Genomic DNA, 19338 nt, shown 5'->3' with positions numbered 1-19338 from the left:
TCTGCCAGTCAGCAGCTACCCATATTCCATTTGGCACTTCCTCTTTTGCTCTCCCAGAAAGCATATCGGGTGTGTCTTCCTCTGCCCCAACTTCCAAACACCAGAATACTTTGCCACATAGCCATCCTTCCCCTAATATCCAACCTGGTTTCCCTCAATTTCGGTCCTTTAATGGAAGCTTTCTAACTCACAACTCTTTTTTCTTTTTTTTTTAATTTTTTAAATTTATTTATGATAGTCACAGAGAGAGAGAGAGAGGCAGAGACACAGGCAGAGGGAGAAGCAGGCTCCATGCACCGGGAGCCTGATGTGGGATTCGATCCCGGGTCTCCAGGATCGCGCCCTGGGCCAAAGGCAGGCACCAAACCGCTGCGCCACCCAGGGATCCCTCTAACTCACAACTCTTCACTTTTATATGTAATACAGGAATTCATTGTTTGTATGGTTTGTGTGCAGTTAGAGTCCTTAAAATAAACATTATCTTAGTGAATTTTCATACTAACTGCATAATCTCAGCAGTTGAAGCACTGAAGCTCAGAAAGTTTGAGACAGCAGAACTTTAGTCTGAGGGGTTTTATTCCTAGAGCAGATCCTTTTCACTCAGCTGTTGCTTCACCTCAGTTTATGATGCTTATGTTGCTCATCTGTCATTTAGAATAGTGATTAAAACACTGCTGTGTGACTTTGGATTTTTTTTTTTTAAGCTTTCTAAGCTATTTCCTCATTTGTCAATTTAGGTTAGCAGTAGTACCTACATCATGAGGCACTGAATTTAATGAGACAGCCTGGGTCTCAGGGTCAGCAGGTTGTAAGCACTTAGGAAATATTAGCCATTATTAAAACTATCCTCTGGGCTACTTCATCTTCAGGCCCAGCTCTTCTCAGTGCTGTCTTTCAGCAGAGATTTAAAAAAAATAGTAAATCTAGACCAAAATTAGCAAAAAGAGAAGTATGAATGGCTGCACAAGGATGTAATGGTGATCTATGCTAATTTGTCTCTTAGCAAACACTTCCTCTTTCATACCACCCCCCTCCCTGAATTCCCACAGCTTTATTTCTATGTACAGTAACAGTTTTAGTGCTCTTAGACTCAACAGTCTGGAGAAGAACTAGCTGAAATAGTAGGGTCCTTAGTCAAAAGTAGGGACTAAAGTGTGGTACCAATTATTTGCATCTTGTCTAACTTCTGCATTTATATGAACCTTCTTCACTTTTCCTTTGTTCCATAGTAATTGTGGTATCTGAGCACCAGGGGTTTGGAACAACATTATCGCTATGTTCATCTTCTTTTCCCAATAGGATCTTTAAATGATAATAGACAGGGTGATAGCATGGTATCCCTAGAGTATGAAATAGAGTGCCCCCTACATGGGTGACCTCAATGCATTCTTTCGAATTGCATCTATTTAGGGCTGTTTTCTTCAGAAAATACTCAGGGCAATGGTTCCATGGATAATGGGAAACAAATGGGTTTTGCACAAGGCAAATGAATGTCAAACTACTGAATAAGAAAGAGAGACCATCTAGATCAGTAGGTCTCAAGTGGGGGTCACTGTGCAGAATCAGAGGAGATGGAAGCAGAATTCTCTTCTCATGGCTGGGCCAGCACTTGCGTCACTGCTGCCTTTCTTCTTAGACACAGCACACCACTATCCCAAAGAGAAACCAAAGATATGTGTGGAGCAGAGCAGAGCGGACTCCTCCAAATATTTCTTTGGAAGAAATGTGATATTTGATCCTTTTTTAAAAGCCTAAAAGTGCTCATCAGTGGGGGTGGGGGGAATGGAATTTTAGAGGACTTTGTTATGTTTATTTTTTATTTAGAGTCTGTGGGCTTGGTTTGGGTGTTTTGTTTTTTGGAACTATACTTTTTTTGAAAGGTGGAAATGGGTAGACATTATAATTATTTCACTGCCAGAAACTCTAAATGTCTTAATTAAATTTAGACTAATACTGTGTACAGATTGCTTGCCTTTTGCTGTTGAGACAGGTATCATAAACCCTTTACTTCTCCATCTGGAAAATGCTGATTTGTTTTTCCTCAAAAAAAGATGTGGAATTGTTGCTCCTTTATATCTAATAGGTTGGATTATGCTCAGGTATTCCATACAGGCCCTCCCATGAAAGAAAACTGCCTTAGAAATTTTCAGTGAGTCAAATACTCTGTCATTGAATAGTATGAGGAAGTAGACTATACCTGGGCGTACACTTGACCTTTCTCTGCTGCCTGAGATTCTAAGAGTCTGATGAAGACCATTTTAGTTGCTATCTTATTCAACAAAGAGCTGACTCCCACAAATATTGAGTGAGCAAGTAGTGTGCAAGACATTCATTTAATATTTTCAACTTCAACTATGTATATCATGTGTGAGAGATTCATCTATAAGAAAAAGAGATGGGGAGGAAGAGGAGAGACTATCCCTGCTCTCAGGGAACTTCAGACCTTCTCACAGAGAAGACATGTAAACTTAATGGCATAACAATACATGTGTTACCTCCATGGACTGAGAGTTTTGTGGGGGGGGGGGGGTTGCTGAGAGCGTTGGGTGGGGTGGTAGGTCCTTGTAAAGATAACTAAGCGCTATTTAAAAAGGGGAAATGGGTGGTGGGCAGACAGAAACTACTGCTGAAAAATGCAAACTGAGACTTGAGTCATGCCTTAGGGCAAAGGACTTTTCTTTGAGTTGAAGCATAGGCAGTGGAAAATACGATTTGCGAGCTACACATAATTCCAGACCTAACTTTGACAACAAACTGACCTTTAACAAGTTATTTTGCCTCTCTGAGCCTTGTTACTGAAATGCCTCGCCCTAAGTGTTAATGTAAACATGCTTAAGCTTAGTCTGGTCAGTCTCACACGATAGCTCAATGGTTGTTGCCAACACAACTTAATAACCACAAGTTATTAAACTTGGGCAAGTTATTAAACCTATCAGTACTTCAGTTTCCATATCTGAAAATGGAAGTGATAATAAAAGCACACCTACATCCCATGGCCATGAGAATTAAATGTTAATTATGTAAGGTAATTAAAAGAGTGCCCACACATAGTTAGCTCTCTAATCGTTTGCTATTATTACCAAGTGTTTGATGTAATATAATCCATTAAATTTGTATACTGTCTGGATAGCAGATGCCCAGTAAGTTTTTTTTTTTAAATCAAATATAGTGCACTGTGCTAAACAGTGTATTTTTAGAGATACAAGCATGTATTTTTAGAGAAGACGATGAAAGGAACGATATCCTAGTTGTAAGTAATATTCACAATAACCACAATTAAGACAGTGTATGATAAATGTTGCAGGGAAGAACCGATAACGTTCTATTGATTGTACAGAAGAACAAGAGGTCAGGAAAAGAAAGAAAAACTATAATTGAGAGCCTAGAGGAAGGAGTGGGCGTGTATTCCTGAGTGGAAGGAGAAATAATGATCCTTGAGTCTGCAGTGGTAGAGTAAGTAGGCTGTTGCTGGATGAACTGATGTAAGGAAGACATTCCTGGCAAAACCAAGTATGTTCAAAGGCAGAGAAGCACAGCGGGGGTGGGGGAGGCTCTGAGTGTTGCAGAGAAAAGTAAATCATTCAAGGTAGATAGGTCATGAGGTATAAACTTGGGGCCATCACTTGACTGATGGAGACACAAAGATAAATAAGACATGGTAAGAAGTCTTTTTGGATGATACATACTGAAGATTGTTTCTTGTTTCTCATATTCTTTCTCCTTGCCTTCCTCCTATTCCTCCTCCATTCCCCTTTCCTTCAAAATTTATTTATTGATAGCTATAATGTGGTAGAGAAATGTGCCTTTCCTTATGACATACTTTGTCAAATAAAAATTTTTCCAAGTTACAGTGACCCCAAATAGGGTTCTTTCATGAAATACCTTGTTTGTGCAGATGTCTTCTCTGACTGCCATATCCCTGGAGGGCTTGGACAGTGTACAATTCTTTTTACAGTCCACGGGGGCTTAGTAAAGAGCAGACAGGCAATAAATAACTGCAGAATTGAATTGCTTTGAGGTCTTAAATGCTCTAGAAGGTATCCTCTTCACAACTTAGTAGCAAATTCTTTCAGGAACTGTAAGTCTGGTGTTTCTTATGGGAGCATAAGCTTGTGGAGATCCTTCCTCTCTAGTTTGACAGCATCTACATGCTGATTTTTTTTTTTTAGGCATTAAACGTTCAAAAATGAGTGTTTTATTGACCTCAAATCAGTGCCCACCACTGTTTCTGTTTTATACAGTGAATTCTTTGCTTCTTCATATTTTCATTGTGAAACTATTCAACTGAAACAACAAATTTTGTCAAATCTACTAAATAGGTAGATTCTTTTTTTTTTTTTAAATAGGTAGATTCTTAAAGGAGGTGGAGACTTTGGGCAATTCTAATTTTAGAATTTATCCTATTTACATGTACTTACGTGTACATGGGAAGACATATAGCTCAACATTTATAATTTATTGAAGAATTATTTGTAGGAAAAAGAAAGAAGCAGGTAACAACCCATCTACCCTTCACTTTAATAGGGAACTGATTAAGTAAATTATGGTAATTCATATAATTAAATACTACATAGTCATTAGGAAAAATAATGTAGATTTATATGGGCTTATTTGGACACATGTTTAAATTTTTAAAAACCATGAAAAATAGGAAAATAAACTACGGAATAGGTATAAGGAAGAAAATTGCCATTTGTAAGACATATAAATATTTATCTCTATGTTTTATATATTCATTTATTGCATATTAATGCTGTGTATGCACAGAAAACTTTTGAAAAGATAAGCAGGAAAGTACAAGTAGTAAGAACTTCTGGATGGGAATCTGGACAAGGCAACAAGCATACTTTTCATTGTATCTCCTTTGTATTCTGCATTTTTTACCATGCTAATGTATTTTTCATTAAAAATGATCTAATTGAAGAAGGAAAAGTAATGGACAGTAGCCATTTTTGTCAATTATACAGTGGTTTGTTGGAGACTAAGGAGTTTATACAATCTTGACATTAATCCCCATATTAATAAACCAATATTTCCCAGCCTTTGTTTTATTACAAGGGCATTTTCAAATAGCTCAACTATGTATAGGATTATCTTAAAGATCTTAAAATAAAAATAAATGATAATTTAGTTTTAAAGGGAAACACTTTAGGAAAGAGAGGTGTTTTCAAAAAGGGAGCAGTGTTCTAGGGAACAATCCATTTGCATTCCTGCTCATCTTCAAACTAAGAGTGTTCTTATGGATGCCAGAGCAAAATTGCTTTAGTTTTCCTACATTTAAAGGTCAAAAACAACAGAGAGCCTATCACTCTTAACTTTAGCTCATTTGAGTAATATTTCTCTTTGCTCTGGAACGTGGTTAGCTCTTGGGGAAAGGAGCCAATTTTTCAGTTTCTGCTTTTCATGGTTTCTGTCTTCCCTCGGCTTCAGGGCAGGTCAGCCACACAGATAAGCATTATGCCCAGAATAAAACTGGCTTTGTTTATCTGGACTAATAAATGAATGGAACCAGTTATTTTCATTGGCTTGGCCTGGAAAGGAACCAAACTAATTTTCACAGACCTTAAATTGGACCTAAACCAGGCTCCTTGTCCGTATGCGTAATAAGAGCAGTAACGATGGACTCAAGGATAGAAGTAAACATTTTTTTTTGCAAAGGTAATACATGTTTATTGCCAGGAAAGGAAATTTGGCTAAAATGAGGAACCTGTCACTGGTTTCTCTGAAAGCTCTGAGAGGATCTGCTTCACTTCCATTTCACGGGGTTTGAGGTTTACTTGTCAGTGGAAGGTTTCTTTATGTTCTAGAGGCTCCACTTCCTCTGTGGTCAATGATCTTAATCAAGTTATTCGGCCTGGGGCTGAGGAGCACAAAGGATTTGTGTGGTATCCTCAAAACTTTGGTACAAATCTCTGTTTTACTCTAGAAATTTGTAAAACTCACAGTTGTATTTACAAGGTTCCCGATAAGTAGGCGGTTTGTTAAGGAGACAGTGAGATATTGACCTTCTGTTATGCACAGGCAATAAATGTTCTCATCACTGATCATCTCTAAGTTTACAAAAGCAGTTACTGCCTCTGCTTTTGTTGTCGTCGTCAGTGCCTCTGTTGAAAGGTTAATGCTAACCTGTTTAAGACTCATGGTTGGCCTTTTCATTACACTCCCAATGCTGCCCCTAAATACAGTCCCCAGAGAAAATGGATGAAATTATTGTTGGAAAGAAAACCAGAGACCCAAAATGGCATCACTTTGGCCACGTCTCCAAAACAGGGCTTAATATAAAATCTAATTACAGTTTCAACTTACCTCATCTCTCTCACCTAAATGTATTTTAACCAACCAGGAATTTTCTGATCAATGCAACTGAGTCTGCCACTGGGACGCTCTCCATCTCCCAAAGGAAGATGAGGCAGGCCAATGATGAGACACTCCCCCGACCCCTTACCTCTAAGGGAGGTGACCTTGTCTCAAGCAATCCTTTTCTTTTGCTATTAACTTTCATACCCCACCCTCCTGTAAAAACGTTCCTTTTTCTTTAAGAGATATTTATTTATTTGAGAGAGAACAAGAGCAAGCACAAGTTGGGGGAGGGCCAGAAGGAGAGAGAGAGAATCTCAAGCAGTCTCCTCGCTGAACATGGAGCCTGACATGGGGCCTGATTCCAGGACTCCGGGATCATGACTTGGATCCAAGGCAGATGTTTAACTGACTAAGTCACTCAGTCACCCCTTGATTATCTCTTTAGATTTTCTTTCTAAAGGTTACTGACTATGAATATTTAAAATGTTTGAAATATATTCTCAACGTGCCCTCCAAAAATGTTAAAACACATAGCATGGTTTCAATGTTGTTAACAGGTCATTTCTGCTTCATGGGAAAGTTACTTGGAAACAGCCTTCAGATTAAAGGAGGTGATGAGGAGAGATGGAGGATTAAGAGATGGAGATGATGCTAGATCTACTTGTTAAACTAAAAGTCACCTATAAGAAGGTAGGAAAAAAAGAGTGTAGTTTGGAGATTTTTAAAAAATTATAATGAAAAAGGTCAGGTGTTCCGTGAAGTCAGGCACCAATGTAAAGCAATTGTTGAGAGAACACTCATGTGAGATGAGTTACCTAGAGGAGAGAAGCCCAAAAGTTTTAGCTTGAATGAGCTGGAATGTTACTGTTTTGTTCCAGAGATTGTACCAGATAGCAGGACATCTTGCCTAAATCTATTTTCAAATATAATACTTCCAACTTTTCAATGGGCTGTAAAAACAAGCCCTCCTTCTCCTACAATACTTAAAAAATGCATTGTCTTCTCTTTCCCTCATACATCTTCAGTTTGGACAGGAACCCGCTGGGTTAGAGGTCTAGTGAACGAGCGTCCTACAGGAGCAAATGTATTTAAAAATGAAAGTTATTTAGAAATTGTTCCAAAGTGAATTAAGACACCTTTTGCACTTCTACAAATACTTAAATTGAAGTGTGTTTATTTAAATGGCTAAAACCATCATTAGTCTTGCAAACCTGGGAATTAGAAAAATATATCCTTCTGGATACTGTTGGTCAATCCTCTTACCCTTTCTCAGGGGCCAAACCTCTCCGGCTGCCTCCACTCTGTCCCTGCAGGGCTCTCCTCCTCCACCCTAGCTCAAGATAGGACTTTCAGGTGGGGCCCCAAGGATCCTACTGGCCTCACTCTCTACATGCACTGAGGGCTTTAGTCTTTGAATTTGTTTTATTGGAGCGCTTCAAAATGTGCTTACTCATCTGATGAACTTCTTCAAAAATTAATGATGGAGGGTAGTTCAGTGTGTTACTACTGCTGATAACGACGGCAATTAAAGAGTGGCCTTCAATGCCTCAGTGGGGGAAAAAAAATCCCTTCTATAAAGGGAAATCAGCCTTCTTCCAAAAGGATGTATTCAGGTAAACCCACAATCACACCAAGTGAGACAACAGCTCTTGGTTTCTATTCACAATTACAGATTCTGGTGGAGAAATACTGACAGACAATTCAACAGAACTTTAATTTTATTTATTTTTTTAACTTTACCAGAGTAATACATGTATGCATACTTTTAACAAGGAAAAAGAGCACTTATGGCTTTTAATAAAAATAGCTAGGGATCCCTGGGTCGCTCAGTGGTTTGGCGCCTGCCTTCGGCCTGGGGAGTGATCCTGGGGTCCTGGGATCAAGTCCCGCATCGGGCTCCCTGCATGGAGCCTGCTTCTCCCTCTGTCTGTGTCTCTGTCTGTCTCATTCTCTATCTCTCTCTCTCTCTCTCTCTCTCTCTGTGTCTTCATGAATAAATAAATAAAATCTTTAAAAATAAAAATAGCTAGCCCCTGCCCCATTGCCCCTTCTCAAAGGCAGCTCTAGATTTGTCCATAATATGGATCCCTCAAATTTTTTTCTACTACCTACTCTATTGACTTTTCAATTTGAGATACCATTCTTGGTTTCCCTGCATGAAAAATGAAGACCAAGTAGTCTGATGCACACCTCCCATCATGCACCACAAATCCATGTCCCTCTCTCCATCTTCCTTCTATAGTTGTAGCATATTTTGTGGTTAAGTCCATGCTTAATATTTATATTAGATAACTGTGCATACCACTCACAGCTGAATCATGGTCATGTGTTGTAACTTACATTTCTTTTCTTGGATTAATTTTTGCTTTATGTGGACTTCAACCCTGCGCTGTTTGGCTTCCTTCATTCTCAAGGTGCCTATCATCCATACACCCTCACTATCCTGACACTGTTGTTAAGCCCTTAATGAAATGAGACACACTAGTGAACTCTCATTACTCCTTTTTTCATGCACACAGTCTTCCTGGGGTTGTTTGTCTCTTTGCACTCATGGCTGCTGTGCTGATGCAGTCCTGGACACTTCCTCTGCTCCTATCCTGAATATCCCCATCCCCTCTCACTTGCCATCTACCCATTTTAGTTTGGATTTCATGCCCTCCTCTTTTTTATTTGCTCCCTCATTTTGAAGAAACACATGGTTCAGTGGCCTATTGAGAATGAAGACTTTAGAGGTACACATGTTAAAGTTCTACAAATCAGAAAATATCTTTATGGCATCCTCAGGTTTGATTGTGGTTTGGCACTGCACAGAACTCAAGGTTGGAAATCATGTTCCCTCAGAATGTTGAATGTAGTGCTCCAACTGGAACATGGCCTATGGTGCTGTTGACAAGTTCAATGGAATCTAATCCCGATTCTACATCCTTGTCATGAGAGGTGACTTTTCTCTCTGGAAAACTTTTAAAGTCTTCTTTATGCTTGGCTTTTGATGATGAGCCTTAGCATTGGCTTTTCTTCCTTTATTATGCTAGACCCTTTGCCCCTTGATTTGAAAATGTGTCCTTCAACTCTGATTTTTTTTTTTAAACTGTCACTTCTTCAATAATGATGTCTCCTCTGTTTTATCTCTTCTCTGGTTATGGAACTCTTACTCATTGCTATGAAGCCTCCAATTATCTTGTCATTTTTTAAAAAGATTTTATTTATTTATTCATGAGAAATAGAGAGAGAGACAGAGAGGCAGAGACACAGGCAGAGGGAGAAGCAGGCTCCATGCAGGGAGTCCGACATGGGACTCAACCCTGGGTCTCCAGGATCATACCCTGGGCCAAAGGTGGCGCTAAACCACTGAGCCACCCAGGCTGCCCTTTCTTGTAATTTCTAACCTATTTTCCATCTCTTTGCTTTGTATTTGAGTTTCTGAAAAAGTTCCTCAAAACAATTCCTCTGTTTTTATTTGTACTGTTGCATTCTTTTTAGTTTTAAGACTCTTTTTTTTAGGAACACCTGGGTGCTCAGTGGTTGAACATCTGCCTTTGGCTCAGGTTATGATCCCAGGATCCTCGGACTGAGTCCCACATCAGGCTCCCCACGGGGAGCCTGCTTCTCCCTCTGCCTGTGTCTCTGCCTCTCTCTCTCCCTCTGTGTCTCTCATGAATAAATAAACTAAATCTTTTTTTTTTAACCCTCTTTTTTAAATGTTCCTTTTAAATAGTATTTTGTTCTTGTTTCATGGGTACAATTCTACTCTTGTCTCTAAAGATATACATGGACACTTCTACAGCTCCATGGAATAGCTTATAGCATACAGTTTAATGGTCAGGAGCTTAGACTCTGCAGCCAATTAAAATGCTAGTACTGCCATTGATTATGACCAATAACCTTAAGCAAGTTGTCTGACATCTGTTTATCAGTTTTCTTAGTAAAATATAGATAATAAGAGTACCCATGGGATAGGGTTGTTGGGAGGTAGAAATTACATTAATAGGTACTATGCAATTAGAAGAGTCCCTAGAAAATAGTAAGCCTATATAACGTGTTATTGTATCCATTTCCTCTGAGTTCCTTTTTCCTGTCTTGTTTGATTTAGTCTTCATCTTTTGTGTTAAATGCTTTCCTCCAATTCCTGATGATCCTTGGCTGTGTATTAGCATTTAAGGGTAAATAATTAAAAAACTGTTTGGAAGCTCTGTATGCCTTTGGACTAAAGAGTTACCTTTAGTAACTGGAGTTACTAAACTGGGGTTAAACTGAGGTTACTAACCCCAGTTTGGACCTGTGTTACCATGTTGGAAACCCAATTCCCCAAGACTGTCATGCTGGAGAGACCACATGATGGTCCAGAGAGGTGCTCGAGGAGTGTAAGTTGTTGTAATCACTATCTGCAGCTACAAGCCACCCACCTTGCCAAATCCGGTCAACCCCCAAAGCCATGAGAAGTCATAATAATAATAATAAACAAATGCTGTTGATTTATGCCACCAAAGTTACGCAACGTAAAGAAATAATACATAGGAGGAGAATGGGCTCCAGAATAAGCACAGGCTCCACCTACCATCAGATCTCATGACTTATAAGTTTCAATTGTCCAGAAGCTGCCTCTGATCTCTATTCCTAGAGTCCACTAGAGAAAATCCTTGTTCAATTCTCCACAGACATTAAAAACATTTCTCTCTCTCTTCAGTTCAAAGTCAGTTATAGAACCACAGCTGGGAGGCAAAAGAAGAGTAGCCCCTCTAACGCATAGTAATCACTTGTTCTTTAGTATTAAGATAATACATAATAATAAACCACCCACAACAAACACAGTATCATTTTTATCTGGATCAATAACACTCTTTTTCTCTTTGCATCTCATCACTTCTCTCACTCATCTAAATTCATTCCTGTGCCAGAAACAGGATTTCAGGAAAGAGATTTCTGTACAAACTCAAAAGAGTACTTCAAATTAAGGGAAAAGAAGATGAGGTGAGAGTGCCAGAGAAAGCTTCTCAGAAGCTAAAACAATTCTTTGAAATGAGATGACCACAAACATTAAGCCTTGACTTTTAGAATCAGAAAATTCAGCATTAAATTATGTGCAACGTAATTGCTAGGAGTATATTTATTTGAGCTCTGGTGCAGTTATTACCCGGTGATAGGGATTTTTGGACTTTGGACATCTTGAGAGAGACCTTGTGTCTAAAACATATTTATTTCAAGTCAATAGACATTGCTTACATTTCACTGTTTATTTTATTTCCACCACTGAGAATGAGATCAGTCTTTCTCTAAAGAAGTCAGTGCTACAAGGATGGGTAAAAGCAGAGAGTAGTCAAGGAGATCTCACAGGGGAGAAGGTAACTAAGCATCCAAATTGAGACACTTAAACAGTTGCAATCCATGAAATCAGCCATTCGGAATGTAACTGTCAAATTGAGCCACACTTACTGAAAATTTTACTTGGTGTTTATTTGAAATGTTTCAAAACTCTCAAGTTTAAGTGAATAATATATTAAGTTAGCAGGGGAAATTTCCCCTATTCTGATTTTATTCAATTATAGTGAACTATGGGGAGCTACTGTAAGCTTCCTGGAAGATATTTACTGAAACTATCATCACCATTTCCTGGTTGAACCTTAACCTTCAGCAGTTAAGTGCTATGTGTAAGAATATGCAGAGGATGAATATCTATCCCATAAGTGACTTAGATTCAAAGAAAAACAGATTTATACCTTGCAAAATCTTACACTGCCTCAAAAATAATTCAGCCACTTTCATCTCCTTTTGAAGTGGATGCGAGCTATGGGTTGTGGTCTAAGCAGTTGTAAACTATGGAACAGAGCAGTGGTTTCTAACTTGAACATGTGTTAGTATCACCTGGAGGGCTGGGTAAGACGCTTCTATAGCTTCTATGGCTTTTGATTCAATAAATCTAAAGAGATTGAGAATTTACATTTCAACCAGGGCCCAGGTGATGCTCCCAGCAGGTCAGGGAGCACACTTTGAGAACCACTGAACTAGAGCATTCAGAATCATAATGAGGACCCGTAAATGGTACGTGCATGTATTATCAAATTTTCCTGAGCAAAGAGACCCTCTTAGCTGTCTTTGGAAATGGTCAATGTAAAGAAGAAAGCACAGACTAGACAAGTCCTCGGGGTGGAACTCAAAGGGCTTATGGAGAGCTGAGGAAATAAATAAGAAAACATGTAACCTTTGACTAGTTTATATTGAAAATAGCACAAAGCATGCATGAAGGTCGTAATACTGGATCAAGGTTGGGCCTTGGGAATAGATGCAGATTTGGATTTATCGAATTTAAGTCAAAAGAAATTAATGTTCAAAAAACATTATTATGACATCATAGATGTCTCTACTGAGGGATCTAAGGGGTTTTAACACAAATAGAGGCATTGAAAAGGGTAAAATCTTGATGAGTATCTCTCAAATAGAAAATATCATCATCATTATAGTCAACATCACCACTATCTTTATTATTTAAATGAATTTACAGTGTGCTAGATCACTAACATACATTGTCTTACTTAAAGGCAACACTGTAAGATAGGTACACTTAAATCTATTTTACCTGAGAATAAGGCTCTGAGACTTGACATTTACACAGCTAACAAGTGGCAAAGGCAGTGTAAGAATCCTAGTGTTTCTGACCCCAAAACCTTACAGTGAAATAATTCTGATAATGGATATTTTAACAATAAAATTTTGATTCATATAATTTCAAATAAAAAATTAAGCAAAGTTTTATAGGGCCAGATGCTATTTTAAGAGCTTTCCACTATTATATAACACTTTTATATTCCACACTAGCTATATGAAATAGGCAAAAAAATACAGCCTTACTTAGTGCTAACCCTGCCCATAATGTTCAGGAGGCAAAGGTTTTCCTTGATGCTCCAGGTTGCCTGTTAAAGTCTAATCTACCTCTGAGAGCACTGTGGAGATTTATTTAGCATCTTCATAGTCTTTGCCTTCTTCTCAATCATATAAAAAGCCAAGATGACAAGGTCAAACTTTAACTTCTCTCTAGAGTAATCTACACATCATCAAGTGAGAACACATTGTACAAAGGAATAAATGCTGGAGTGGAATTTTCATCACTGACAAGTATCCCTAGAAAAGCTTTTGTGTATTTCTCCTTTTTAGAGCAGGGGAAAAAATATAGAGACAGAATGGTAGGGTGTGTGGCAGAGAGTATTTTGGAGGAAAAGAAATCCTCTTTTGCTGCAAGGCCCTCACTTTATTTGTAATGACCACCTCTGGATCAAGAGTATTATGGAAAAATTATTAATGATTGTGGATAGTTATAAGTGATAAAATAGAAAGTTATTACTCATAGTCTTTCTGTATTTATCAACATATATGTATGTGTGTCATAAAGTCAAAGTCACTGCTGTAAACATCGTGTGTGTGTGTGTGTGTGTGTGTGTGTGTTATATTTATCACTAAAAACATTAAGCATCAATGAGGACAGTTGTCTGTATCACTAGGTAAGATCTGTCAAGGCAAAGGGCCTGGACTGCCAGGAAATGGAGTGGGGTGGTCTCATGGCCTACCAGGAGAGAACTTCAACGATCAATGAAGGGTTCAAAGGGTTCAAAGCTGAGTCAACTTCCTATAAAGAACCACAGTCAATGGAGTGGTCAAAGCCTTTAAGTATTCCACTCAAGATTCAGCAGCTTCAATGGCCAATTCCATTTAGAATGCCAAGAAGAATGCCCCATAATTCACTTACCTGCATAAAGCCCAAAGAACTGTTCTAATCATGAAAACACCTTCCTTCCAGACCTGAAGGGAGCCAGTTGAGAGTGAGCCAGTCATCCTTACTACCTTTTGTTTTCTCATTTGCTGAGCAAAGATAGTAGTAAAATTGAGGAGCACTAAAGGCATGTTCTTTTCTCCTTGTCTTGGGATAAAGTCATCTGTTATGGAGAAATAGTAATGAAACTTAATAAGGGCTTTAGGTAAAAACAAAAACCCAAATCTGAAACCTTATTAGCACCCTTGTATCACAGAGGCTGGTTTTTCTTTCTGAGACTGGCCTGAAATTAAACTAATCTTTGAAGACAGAACTTCATAGCAATCTCCAGAGTGAGAAAGTCTGGGCTTATTCATTCATTTATTATTTCAAATATTTACTGGCTTTCTAGGATTTCTAGGTGGCACAGCATTCTATGTTTTCTCGTTGAATGTTAAAGCAAAAAATGAGTGGCAGCCTAATCCTCACAATCTAATAATGCCTGGTAATGAAAAATCGGAAAATTGAAATGGAAGCGGGGCTTGGTTTTTGTTTCCTCCTGTTTTTAGAAACCCCTAAACCCCTGTCCCTCCTGCCAGTTGGGTTACCTGATGAAGGTATAAGGTTTATTGCACAATGACCAGGGAATTCCTGAATTCTTGGCTGTCTAGAAGAGGCAGGCGTTCAGGGTCTTGGGTCACTGTAGCTCCCAAGTGCTCTTGGTACAAAGCATGATCTGGAAGGTTAGGGAGACATTCATTCTCTGGACTTCAGTTTCCTAGGGTTCCCCCGCCCACAGTGTTTTGTTTTGTTTTAAAGATTTTATTTATTTGCGAGAGATTGAGCGAGAGTGAGAGAGCACAAATGGGGGGGGGGACAGAAGGAGGGGCAGAAGCAGGCTGTCCTCTGAGCAGGAAGCTGGGACTCCAGGATCATGACCTGAGCCGAAGGCAGGCACTTAACTGACTGAACCACTCAGGCGCCCTTCTCCCTAGGTTTTAAATGGACATCAAAATGAAACCAAACCTATTTCACAAAGAATTAAAGAGAGAGCTTCCATGGGGAACTTGACCATCGAATGTGAGAGAACACATCCAAAATCACTAAAATAGGAACTTGAACCGGGATGGTCTGCTTCAAATTGCAATAAAATGCCATATAAGAGCATCAGACAAAATGCTTCACCAGTTCAAAGAGGGGGATGATTAGTTCCTCCATGGGGCCCCTCTACTCGGTGTGTTTTGAGAAATGATGCCATGGCAGTAAAATCAGGTGGCCCAACCTGGCCTTTTTCCTTTTGTTTTTTCCTGGGTAGAAAGAGAAAGGGAACTTCATGGAGAATTAAAGCCTCACTCTCCTCCTTTGATAAAGACATTTGGCAGGAACCACCATGTAATTCCACAAGCATTAGTCATGGAGAGATCCACATCACTGAAGAACAGAAAAACCTGTTGATACCAGTTTCTTGACAAGAATAATTTGGACTGACCAATCTGGCTTTTCCACTCAATTTGGCTACCGGTTTTCAAAGATGTGAACTTCTAGAGGTGTATTTAGGTCCTGGGTAGCTTTAAACATACTAATGAACCCTACCGTGTTGACAAAATTGAGGGTATTGTTTGTTTGCATTTATCTATTTTATCTAATATGAAAGAGACAGCAAAAGCCCCAGAAGAGCAAGGATTGTGCTTCCCTGGCATACTGCAGGTTCTAAATAAGTAAGTAAGCAAGTAAATAAATAAATGCCAGCAAAAACCTGTGAAAAGATTTATGTAGTTAAAGTTTTAGAATTGTAATGATGCGGAATGTGGCGAGAATGAAACAGAATAGTAAGAAGAAATGAAGTCATTCATTTATTCTGTGATTCGACATAATTTGAAGATAAAGTGACTATGCCAAGAAGGCAGAGCCAGAGAAATCTGCAGAGACATGGAACAGGACGTAGCCTTATTACCCAGTCGGCCTTGTCTCTGGCCTTGGTGTTAAGACAATGTGTTTCCTCATTGCTCAAATCAGTTTTTCTATTACTTGTGGTTAAAAACATAACTGGTTCAACATCAATGCATTTACTTCCCTGAAGCAAATTCCTTTTACAACCAGAAATGCATTTATCTCCTATTCTAGACACCCCTTTTTTATGTTGAAAGACCTAGGGAGCCAGATTAGTCATCAGATGGTTCTCCTTTACCCCCACCGAACCCCCCATCTCTATATCTACCTCTGTTTCTCTATTTCTTCCTCTCCTTTTCTCTTTCTCTCTCTTTCTCTTTCTATTCCCCTTTCCCTTTCCCTTTTCCTTTCTCTTTTTGTTTCTCTTTCTCATTTTTTCCTTTCTGAGAGTGGAGTCTTTTAAAAGGGAATGGGAGAGTTATGCGATAGTTTCTGGAGGATGTTAACTCAGTCTTTAGAATTGCCATCGAATTATTCAGAAATTCAGAAACAGAGAGCACCTCTCTAGTGACTGGGAAATTCGTTGCACTCCAGGGCAAGACTTTTATTTCCTCTTGGACCAATGGTAGAGACCCCCTGTCTTCATCTTCTTTTTTGCTGTTTATATAAATCATCAGGGTTGAAAAGAAATATAACATGAGCCTCAAATGTGAGCAGGGAAGTTTTCTAGTAGTCATATTTTAAAAAGTAAAGAGAAGCTGCTGAGATTAAATGATATATTTTTAAATCCATTATATCTAAAATTCCCTTCAACATGCCGTCAATATAAAATTATTTCTTCAGCATAAAATTTTTAATGTTATTTTACATTCTTATTTTTTGTACTGTCTTCGAAAATCTGTGCTATTTTACATTTCTAGCACTCCTCAATTTGGACTGCTAGGACTTTTAAAGTGCCTAGCAGCACAACTGTAGCTGAAATCAAATTTTTATTTGTTACAGCCTAAGATAGATGCATAACATTCAATTAGGTAACTGCATTACCATGTTATTGCAATCATCATCAAACTAATGTCATTTCATCTTTTCATCTTATTTAATGTCATCTTATGTGTGTCATAGGTTTTTTTTTGGTTTTGCTTTATTTTTAAGTAGGCTCCATGTCCACCATGAGGCTTGAATGCATGTTGACTCTGAGATCAAGAGCCAAATGTTCAACTGACTGAGGCAGTTAGCACCCCGTGTGTCATAGTTTCTAATATTAAGTGAACAAGCCATATGTGTGTGTGTGTGTGTGTGTGTGTGTGTGTACAGAGAAAATGTATTCTTTATTTTTAAAAGTAACTGGATGTTAGCTTTACAGCCATTAGATGGAAACATCATATTTCATCCTAGGCACTCTTCTTTTAAACTATATATTGACCAAAAGTAAGTATGTGCAAAGTGTCTGTTTACTCATGGTAATAGCCAATGCAGCAAACAGGTACTCAAACCAAAAGCAAACTTTGTTGGCCTTTGGATTAAAAAGTATTTTTATCTGATTAATTGTATTCTATTTTGAGAAATAGATGAACTGAGTGTCCAAGAGACATTGTATCACAGTGAAAAGAGCATGATCATCAGTCAAGCCACTTGGCTCTATTGCTCACAAGCTGTGTGACATTGGGAGTATTTGTTAACTTCTCTTCATCTCAATTTCTTCACTTGTAGAATGAGAATGATAACATACCATGACAGAGACCATTAGTTTTATCCCAATATCCATTCTTCCTTTATGAGCTAAAATTCCCCAAACGTTAGCTAGACACCAGGATGCCCAAAGTGAAGTCTACATTTTCAGTCTCCCTTGCAGTTAGATGTGTTTATGTGATTAATTTCTCCCCAAAGAGGTGAAAATAGAGGTGGTGCCTGAAACTTCCAGAAGTTTCCCTAAAGAAAGAGGGAGATTGCCTTTTGGCTTCCCTTTACTCCCTTTCTGCAGGTTGGGATTCAGACACAGCAAGTGGAGCTGAATCAGTCATCTTGAAAAATGAGAAGCAAGCAGAGTGGGGAGCATAGCACAGCAAGAGCAGGAGCTTGGGTCACTTATGATTATGACATCACCACAAACACCCTAGATCATTTGACCACGGTTTTAGAGAAGAAAAAAATGCATATTTCTATTTTGTTTGAGATGTTATTTATTTTCTGTTACTTGCTGCTGAACCTAATGCGTGCCTAATCCGTTGGGCCATTTTAAAGATTAAATGGGATAGTATATATCAAGCACTTTGTATGCAAGTTCCTGGCATAGGGGAATGTCAGTGTCAATATCTGATCACTGCTATTATTACTAGGATAAAATAGCTTCATTATAGTCACTCTAAGGGTCAAATGAAAAATACAAGTGAATATGCTCTTTTATCTCTAAATCTTAAAGTTACTGTCTAAATGTTGGTCATAATTGTCACCATCATTATTAAATCATTATAAGGAATTAGCTAACTGCTAGCACACTCTACTTGGATCAATCTATCTAGGTCAATAAAAAAATAGACACAGACTTGTTAGGTTTACTTAGTTTTAGTCGATTGTGAATGTTTAGAGGCTTGTCATTATATTAATGCTTTAAAACTTTGATGAAATACTCATTTGAGTAATATAAAGGAAATATATAGACTCCAATGAAACTATGACATCTTTTATTCCTTTACTTTTACCTTTAAAAAGTTTTCCATTACAAAACTCAATGTAGTGTTTGTGGTTAAAATCAAGTACAATTACAAAAACTTGAGTAAAGTAAAAGAGGAATCTATCTCCTTCCTTTAGAATGAACTATATTAACAGTTTAATTCAGAATTCCTTGTGAGTAAATATTTTTTTGTCATGTGACATAGATATACACTTTCTCTTTACAAAATAAATGCAATCATTTTTGCGGGAACTTCAAAATTGCAGAAAAGAAACTTTTCCAATAGCTTTTGGGTTTTGTTTTCATTTTGTTTTCCAATTTAAAATAGCCCTTGAGGGCAGCCCGGGTGGCTCAGCGGTTTAGCACCTGCCTTCAGCCCAGGGCCTGATCCTGGATACCCGGGATCGAGTCCCACGTCGGGCTTCCTGCATGGAGCCTGCTTCTCCCTCTGTCTGTGTGTCTGCCTCTCTCTCTCTCTCTCTCTCCTCTCTGTGTATTCTCGTGAATAAATAAATAAAAATCTTAAAAAAATAAAAATAAAATAAAAATAAAAAAATAAAATAGCCCTTGAACATCATCCCATGTCAGTACATATCCGTCTAGCTCATTTTGAAACATCTTCTAGTGAGTCATTTAAACTTTTTACTTATTAGTTATTGTAAAGTTATTTGAAACAAAGGAGATTGCCCTTGAAATAAAATAATAGTAGGCAGCAACTCTAAGCCCTGTGAGGGTTTCA

This window comes from Canis aureus, chromosome 34 (genome assembly GCF_053574225.1).
Source record: "Canis aureus isolate CA01 chromosome 34, VMU_Caureus_v.1.0, whole genome shotgun sequence".
NCBI lineage: Eukaryota > Metazoa > Chordata > Mammalia > Carnivora > Canidae > Canis > Canis aureus.
The sequence above is the reverse complement of the archived record's forward strand: the minus strand, read 5'-3'. Positions refer to the sequence as shown.